The sequence below is a fragment of the Pinus tabuliformis genome, chromosome 1_1, assembly GCF_031772625.1.
Source record: "Pinus tabuliformis cultivar Carrire ecotype Pingquan chromosome 1_1, CPIR1, whole genome shotgun sequence".
Taxonomy (NCBI): Eukaryota; Viridiplantae; Streptophyta; class Pinopsida; order Pinales; family Pinaceae; genus Pinus; species Pinus tabuliformis.
Window position 1 is genome coordinate 184,533,024 of NC_142297.1, and position 7,381 is coordinate 184,540,404.

The following is a 7,381-nucleotide window of genomic DNA, read 5'->3' on the forward strand; positions in this document are numbered from 1 at the left end:
TGATTTGCCCCCAGATCTGGACTTTGTGCAGGTTTCTACTTCGTCTGAGGACCTGATCTGGTGGTTCAAGAGCACATCTGGGCAGATGTCTGTCTTCCGTGGTCAGGTTGCTCGATCTAGATCTGTGGATTGGCCCTGCAAAGACGCCTTGGGCAAGTTCGGGTATACAGGGTGGATATATAAAATACAATCTAGCCCTTACCGCAATAATGATGTCATGAAGTCTGCTTGATCCAATCCCAATAGCGCGCAGGTGTCCCTTTTGCAGCCCGGCCGCCTTAGAGATCTGAAAACTCGGATCTGGGCAGTTTCCATCGCCGGGCTCCTTAACGGTTGCCATCCGGTGCTTGTTGTTGAATTCATAGAAGGACAAACCGCAATAATAAAAGTTTTTATTATATGAAATGAGTTTATTGTATACCGATTATCCCATTATAACTTTTAAAAATTGAAATATAAATAAATGAAATTAATAAAATAATTAAGTTTTAACTTTAATTTATTCTCCATTTGGGTTAGTTAAATATTTATCTAACTAACTAGGTTTCCACTTAATTAAAGTTATATTAATATTAATAATAATATAAGTTTTTATGTAATTGATGGTTTTAATAATAATAAAAATAAGTCTAGTAATTTATTCAAACGGTTATAAATGGAAATAAATATAACTAAAATAACTTATTAATTATTTAGGTGTCCAATATAGCCGTTTCTTGTTAAATATAGTTGTTGAATGATCTGCTCTCTTTATTTAACCTATAGCCATGATCTGGTTCTTCAATTTGTCCTGACAATGAACTACACTAATTGGTTCAAAACCCGTAGACAAATGAATTACGATATAATTTTTACCAAAAAATCTTCTATATAAATTGTTTCTTGTTTAGAAATACAATAATATATCATTAACTAATATTTAACCCATTCATAACTCATTTATGAACTTAATACAAATTAAAATAACATAACAATAATAATTAAAATGATAATATCATTATCATGATAGAGATGAAACATAAAATGTTAATATAGATGAGCTATAATTGTTACTCTGGAAAAGAGATCTCCATAATATAAATTAATAATATGATCATGAAAAAATTATGATGTCAAGCATCAGTTCTGGTTATGCCCTTCAAATTTGAGAAGGGCAATACCATCCATCCATATATATTCAATTTATTTGATTTGTAAAAAGCTATAACCGATTAAAAAATGCATTGTGCTCATTTGAGAAAAGACTTTGATTACATATTGGGACAGATGTCTCAGGAGGTTTGGATTTATGGAATATACAAATGAGTTGTCATGCCTAATTTTATGATGTCTTACAAAAGGCATGGCAAACCATTTTAGAATCATTTGATTGATCTTTAATGCAAATGACTAAGAGTGATCAGATCATTTTATCTTACAATTTAAAAGATGAAATGAGCATTTGGGAGAGATTTTCTGCAGAGCAAGTTTAATAGTATCACCTTGCTGAACAACAACTCCTTTCTTTTCCACAAGCACAGCATGGATAATATCTTCATAGTTTCCTCCATCCTGACAAAGAAATGCAACGAGAGCCGCTTGCAAGGGAGAAAGGCTGGGGTTGAATGCTGCAGACTCAATATAAAATCCCGTACAAATGTTCCCTTTTGTGGTCATCAGAGCGATTCCAGAAGGACACTTACTATATGGAGCATGTGCTGAGTTTGCAGCTTTGAGAGCTGCTACCCCGAGTTGATACAAACCTTCAAAGCTGTCGATATTTTCCTCCTTTACATTTCCATCTCTGTTACAAAAGTTCAAATGATCCTCCTTTACATCTGCATCACCATTACACAAGTTCAATGCATCTTCCTTTGCATGTCCATCACCAATACACAGGTTCAATACATCTTCCTTTTCACCTTCATCACCATTACACAAGTTCAATTTAGGATTCAATTCAGGAGAATTCATAGGCCAAAAAGTCAAGCCATTGAAATGAGGTTCAAAAACTAGAGCGGTGCTTTCCTCTAAATCATCTGGACCAAATCTGTGGGGAAGGAAATACAATAGAGACTGGGTTTCGGCATGTTCATCAGCTATCATTATGTTAATCTCAGGTACACCCCACACTTCTTGCAGAAATTGCCTGCAATGCCCACATGGGGCTGCTGAGACCGCAATGAATCTAAGTTGGACCTCTCCGTGTTGTGCTGCATTGGCTACCAGAAACTGCTCGGCATGAACAGAATGATTCAGAGGGAGACCTTCAAATTCCAAATTTACTCCCTTGAAGATGCGTCCACTCGCTCCAAGGCCGACAGCTCCGACACAAAATCTGGAGATGGGAGCCCTTGCAAGAAGTTGAGTAGGCTTTACCAATGTAGCAAGATACTGTATTTCTGACAGACCTGCTTCTTTGCACAAACGCTGAACCTCAGCTGCTTCGATCACAAAAGGTGAACAGCTTCCCATTGTTGACAAGCCCTCAAAGTTTCAAAAAGCTTTGACACGGGTGGGATAATTTTAGATCTGAGCAGAACCTACAAAATATGTCTGATATTAGAACCACGCCCTTGCTAATTTATCAAAGAGAATGAACCAGAATGGTGCTTAGAGAAATCCAACCGTGAATTCACAATGGCAGCTTACAGAGTAACAGTTAAAACCTAAACATAGAAATGCTGAATTCACAATGGCAGCTTACAGACTAACAGTCAAAACATAAACATAGAAATGCAGCAATTACTGCATAATATATAACTTGAAATAGAGCCCAGCAGCATAAAAGCAACCCTCTCAGTGTCCACACACCAGAGTATTAAATTCAACATCCCCAGAGATAAAAACAAATCTAATGAAGAAATAGTGAACTGGCCACAAAGACCCTAAATTCGGTGTAGCTCACTCTGCAGCAGGCAAAAACCCTTCATATAATACCTTTAAACAAATTAAATATTATTGATTTTAAAAGATTTGCCGAATGAAAATAACGAAAAACCATATATTCTGGTTTCTAGATTGTATAGATATTCAATACTCGCCATAGTTATTAAGAGCTACAGCCTCCATCTCATGGTTTTGCTCTACTTGCTTGCCTAGGCAGTGAGAAGGCTCAATAAATGTAATTATGGTTTTTGTTTTTCGGTAATTTATCAAGGGAAGATTATTGCTTTCAAGTTTCAACCCCAACAAAAATTGAGAGAATGACGCAGCAGAATTCTGCAAAAGATATAACCAGATCAGTACCACGGATGAAAAGGCAAGTGTTTCAGTCTAAACGCGTTATTTCACACAGTAAAAGCATGAAATCTAATGAAAATAACCAGATCTTCATTTAGACAGCCCTTCTGCAAAGGGGGCTGTTCAACAGAGTTTGGATCTTATAGCAAAGGACACTTCAAAATAATCTAGACAATTTAACATCATTCATTCTTCAAAAATGCATCCAAAATTCCCTTTAAGGGTTTTTTTTTTTCCAACAACAGAAAAACAAATCTGCGATTCTGCACTACATTTAGTTTGTACAGGGGCTCAAAAATATATTTAAAAAACAGTAAAAACCATTCAACTCTTCAGAGAAGAATGGAAAAAAAAAGGCATTCAGAACAATGGAAATTCCTAAACTCCACAAATTTAGCAAATCATATTTAATCCCCAAATCGGGTACTGAAATTATCGTTTCCAGCAGCGAAAGAGAAACAGAAAAACCGCTAGAAACTACCTGGCCAGCCTGAAAAATCCGCCAAATTCTTCGCCTGATCCCGTCGGTCATACACCAGGCGAAATTCTTGGACAGCGTAATGTCAAAGCATTATGGCTCCGCTTTCATGGGCGGATAAACATGACGAGAATCGTTGATGCCTCCTTCAGCTGAAGCCGTTATATAGATTTTCAGTCTCCCCAAAGGAAGTTTTCAAATTTACAAACTCTGGCCCTATTGGGACACATGGAAAGGGCTAGGGCGACTAATCATAGGACCGAGATGTGATCCGACCTGTTTGGAAGGGAAATGGATTCCAGCACCTTCTCCAAACTCGATTGGAATTTCAATGCAATTGAGATTTGTGGATTTAATATCATTTATCTCGCTTGTCAAATTAGGAATGCAGAAGAGATAAGTGAGGTGTTTAGTAAATTTTTTTTTGTGGGGGTCAAATTAGGAAATTCTAATCTCAAAAGTACTAAAGAGATTTGATTCGTGATTTTCGAATAAGTGAGGTAATTAACAATTTTTTTTAGAGATTTTTTTTAAATTTATGTTAATATTATGATATTTTTTTAACAAAAAAATACCTCATAACTAAGCAAGAACCAAGATGTCAAATATTAAACTTAATCAACGCAGGGAACAACATGTTTCTCAAACTTAATTTACAAAAATAGAGTGGCAAGCCACAATCCCAATTACTTAAAAAATCATTAGGTTATTAGATATCATTTTGGGATTCAACTCAGTTAAGTAAGTCATTCATCTATGACCATTTTCATGAGAGATAATTGTAATTGACTAATTTCTCATAATTTTTGAATAGTCCACTTAGCACTCATAGATAAATCACTTACTTAACACAGTTGAATCGCAAAATAATATTTAATATAATACACTGCAAAAACCCCAATACTTAATTATTAGCCTATGTTAATTTTATGATATTAACCGTAAAATTTCCTTGGGTTTCTCTTAATGTTATGTTTTACACATTTTAAAAGAATTGCAAAGTGAAGCACATTTAAGAATTGATTCGCCGATCAGATACCTGAGACTGGAAAAATCAGATACCAAAATGGTGGAATGGGTGCGGAAGCATCAGAGGCTGAGTTGTCTATTCATATACGTCGCTTCTTGAATTTAGATTCTGTTCATTGCTGTTGTTTTCATTTTACAAAGAATAAATTCCGTGTCTTTGCTTTTAATAAGGACGACTCACCGAGCATTGAAATTGATAATCCGATTAGTGGAGGGTAAAGCAACTCTTAATGCGAAATGGTTTCATTAATTGCAAAAATATGGCTCTTTATCTCTTAGGGAATCAATTATTGCCACGTGAAAGGAGGATATAGAATCTTGATAAGGATTTCCATCACTGACTCAGGACTCTTATCACTGATTCACAATATCCATAGCCATATCCAGAAGAATTAGGGGAAAATAAACATATATATAGAAAATTTAAATTAATAATAGGATAATTATTATTAGTTATTTTTACAAATTTAAATGGATTTATTATTATTAAAAAATGGAATCAATTCACTAAATAGAATTAAGTCACTAAAAATAATAAGTTAATGATTTATAGAGTTGTAAATTTTCACTTTATCAAATATCTTGCATTATTAAAATGTAAGTTGATTTATCATTATTATTTATAAAACCACTTTAGAAAATTTAATGATTCATAAAAGGATAAGTTTTCACTCGAGTGGATATCTTGGATCATTATTTTATTTCTTTATATATGAGAAAAAAAAATTAACTAAACAAAAACATTTTTTTTTCTTCTATTAAACATTTCATTCATCAACTAGAGGTAAAAGTACATCATAGTTCCTTCTTAGCTTGTTTGTCAATGAAGAAGCTAGACCAACCGTAGCAAATATTTTTTCAAGCCAAAATAGACCACATAACAAAAAATAGTAAATACAAGCTGCAAAAGTATATCTAGCTAAGATGGCTTGGAAAGCCAAATGCATTCAAAAGCAAAACCTAGTTCACTGATAAACATCTAGAACTAAAGAAACAAGCTAAGATGTGTCCCAAAAAAAATATGTAAGACCGTAGTAGGTTAACTGGAAGTTGAGACATTAGTCGGAGTTAAGGGGTCTCCTAGAAAGACTTGACCTTGATTTTTCCGAAGGAGATTCTCAAACCTGGACACATGGTATGGGTCATTTAATGGTTCTTTGCATGAATTCCCCGAGGAGGAGTAGGAACCTCCTCGTGAGAGGTGAGGGAAGCCACCTTCACAACGGAGAAAAGTCTTGGCAAAAGGCAAATTCAATTCGGCATGCAAACAGACTAGCTAAGATGACAACAAGCTAGCAGAAAAGCTCGGTGATGTATTTGGAGGCAAGACCATCCTCCCCGCTTTGGAATGGTCAAGTATCATCCTAAGGGTGGAATTAAATGTCATATTGATGATTTAGATTGGGTGGGTTGGCCTCCCGCCCTCCCTTATGTGATTGATGTGGTGTATGGGCCATACCCTATCTTTTCGTTAATGTTTTCTAGAGCGATACCCTGATCAAAGAAAAAAAACTCTAAATTATCTTTCAAAACTCATATAAATTAAATTATTAAATTATTAAAATATTTTTATTATATATTAATTACTAATATTTCATATTATAAATATATATAACCTAAATATATTATTTTTATATTAAAATAAATATTTATATCACAATATAAAACATAATTCTAACCATAGCTCATTGTAATAAAAGTATTATCTAAATTATAATTACAAATCATTATAATAAAATGTTATTAATAAAATAATACATAGTAGATATTTACATACAACTTAAAAAAAATCTTAATTTAAAAATAAATAAATAAACCCAAAAATTCTTTAAAATGGAGATTATAAAATATAATTATTAATACTTAAATTATAATATTTAACATTTTATTTATAAATATAATTATTAATACTTAAATTATAATATTTAACATTTTATTGATCTGTAATTAAAATGTCTTATCAAAATAATTTTAATTTAAATTTTGATGAGCTTAAGATTTTTATTATACATTTATGATTTTTTTTTAAAGATTAAAAACATGTCTCACTCATATATATATATTTAAACATTAGAGTTATTAGAGGAAAATCAAATGCATGGATATAAATAGTATTGGAACTAAAGATAAAAAACACATGGTACAAAAAAAATGCACTAGTTTCTCTTTCACTTTTTCTTATAGCCAAAATTTTTATCAAAAAACATAGCACTCAACCATAGTGTCAAAGATTGTGGCAACCGAGTGCACCACTATGAGATCCCAACAAAGCACTAACTAAAAGGATGATCAACCTACTTAAGTAGGATGTGAAACTAAAAGTTATTGGAACATTGGTACCAAGCTATCCTAAGATCAGTAGGATGCTCTAATCCTTGAAGAACACATATTGTCTTTGATCTCCTTAATCAAGATTAGTCATTTGTCCATTCTTGCTTTAGGTAGTGTACTATGGGAGGGTGATTTTGTCTCCCATTTCTCATTATATATACTAGGGGATATTGTTAGGGTCCAACCCTAACCCCTTTATTTATGTAATAAGTCCAATGGGCTGAGTCATAGTCATAGTTAGTTAAAGAGTCAATAAAGCCCGTGTTAATCATTGTAAGTGACTAACCCGCATTTAAGAAAGAGACCACAGTGAGTTGCAAA

At 33.3% G+C, this 7,381-nt stretch overlaps 1 pseudogene across 2 annotated transcripts; it reads right to left on the bottom strand.

Moving 5' to 3' along the window:
* Positions 1-1,343: 1,343 nt before the first annotated feature.
* LOC149212159 (cytidine deaminase 1 pseudogene) lies at positions 1,344-3,997 on the bottom strand (annotated as a pseudogene). 2 transcript variants are annotated; one of them, XR_016250752.1, is made up of 2 exons: positions 3,704-3,997; positions 1,344-2,511 (listed from the first exon to the last, which is right to left on the bottom strand). The product of XR_016250752.1 is annotated as a cytidine deaminase 1 pseudogene, transcript variant X2 (transcript). The 2 variants fall into 2 exon arrangements; XR_016250751.1 differs by having other exon boundaries at positions 1,344-2,522; positions 3,704-3,995.
* Between the last annotated feature and the right edge of the window lie 3,384 nt (positions 3,998-7,381).